Source organism: Dioscorea cayenensis, chromosome 5, assembly GCF_009730915.1.
Source record: "Dioscorea cayenensis subsp. rotundata cultivar TDr96_F1 chromosome 5, TDr96_F1_v2_PseudoChromosome.rev07_lg8_w22 25.fasta, whole genome shotgun sequence".
Taxonomy (NCBI): Eukaryota; Viridiplantae; Streptophyta; class Magnoliopsida; order Dioscoreales; family Dioscoreaceae; genus Dioscorea; species Dioscorea cayenensis.
Genome location: NC_052475.1, coordinates 4726336 through 4728477, shown reverse-complemented (window position 1 = coordinate 4728477; position 2142 = coordinate 4726336).

Sequence of the window (2142 nt, the reverse complement as noted above, 5' to 3'; positions counted from 1 at the left end):
ATGAATGTGAACTTGAAGATCAAAGGATCATTAAATTGCAAAATATTGCAAATGAAATACCTGATGCATTCACTGATACTAAAATGGTAACCAAATCGTATATACTAGCTGCAAATGCTCCTGCAAGAATTGAGATTCCTAAGAATCCATTGAAAGAAAATGAAGTAAAATAAACTACGACAAAAACGTGGAAGACCAATTGGCGCCAAAGATTCAACTCCTAGAAAAAGGAAGCAGAAAAATAAAGAGAAAGATCTCCTATGTAAAAGGGGAGAGAAAATTATAAAACCCTCAAAACAAGTTAATGAAGAATTAATGGAGAATGATATTTATGAAAATATTGAAAATTCAATTTGTTATGTAGATGATGGTCAGAGATTGAATCGGCATGAGACCAAAATAAATGATATATTCATCTACAATATGGCTACAGATATAGAAATAAATACTGATAATGATCCAGTGCCACGATCTATTGAAGAATGTCGACAAAGAAATGATTGACCAAAATGAAAAGAAGCTATCCAGGCTGAGCTAAATTCCTTATCAAAACGTGAGGTGTTTGGGCTGATAGTGCCAACACCAGAAGGGATAAAACCAGTCGGTTATAAATGAGTGTTCGTGAAAAAAAGAAATGAAAATAATCAAATTATGAGATACAAAGCAAGACTGGTTGCTCAAGGTTTTTCTCAAATACCTGGTATTGATTATGAAGAAACATATTCTCCTGTAATGGATGGAATTACTTTCTGATTTTTAATTGCCATGGCAACAAGTAATAAATTAGATATGCAGTTGATGGATGTTGTCACAACATATCTGTATGGATTACTTGAAAATGACATATATATGAAAATCCCTGAAGGATATAAAATAACAGACATTACAAATCAATCACATTTATACTCTATTAAATTGCAGAGATCTCTTTATGGATTAAAACAATCTGGACAGATGTGGTATAACCGTCTCAGTGAATATCTTATAAAAGAAGGGTACCAAAATGATAGTATATGTCCATGTGTGTTTATTAAAAGTTATACTAACGGTTTTGTTGTGATAACAGTATATGTGGATGATTTAAATCTTGTAGGCACTCCTTCCGAAAATCTGAATCGCAAAGATCATATCTCGAGAAAAGAATTTGAAATGAAAGATTTGGAAAAGACTAAATTCTGTCTAGGTATACAAATCGAGCACTTATCCTCAGGAATATTTGTGCATCAATCAACCTATATAGAAAGGTGATGAAAAGATTCAATATGGAGAAGGCTTATCCACTGAGTACACCAATGGTCGTCCGGACTCTTGATGTTCAGAAAGATCCATTTCGCCCACCTGAAGAAGGAGAGATCATTCTTGGTCAAGAAACTCCATATTTAAGTGCAATCGGTGCATTAATGTACCTTACAAATAATACCATACCAGATATAGCTTTTGCAGTAAATCTTCTAACAAGATACAGTTCTACACCAACACGAAGACACTGGAAAGGAGTAAAAGATGTGCTACATTATTTACGAGGAACTACAGATCTAGGTTTATTCTATCCACAAGAATCTTCATCCAACCTCACAGGCTTTGATGATGTTGGGTATTTGTCTGATCCTCACAAAGGGTGATCTCAGACTAGATACATGTTTTCTTACAATAGTACAGCTATCTCATGGCGTTCCACAAAACAAACTCTTATAGCTACTTCATCAAATCATGCTGAAATACTAGCTCTCCATGAAGCAAGTCGTGAATGCCAATAGTTACGATCTATGATTGGGCATATACAGTTATCATGCAAATTACCATCAGTAACAACAAATGCTACGATAATTTTATGAAGACAACGATGTGCTTGTATTTCTCAAATACAAGGAGGTTATATTAAAGGTGATGTGAACTGAAGCATATATCACCAAAAATTTTTCTATACTCATGCATCTCCGTGAACGAGGCGTTATAGAAGTTCAAAAGATTCAATCCATGAGAATCAAGTCGATCTATTTACAAAATCACTTCCTAAGTGCATTCACCAAAGACTTATACACAAAAATCGGGACGAGAAGACTTAAGGATGTAAGTACATCGATATAAGTTAAAGGTTATTTACTTGAGGTAGACGCACTCTTTTTCCTTCGCCAAGGTTTT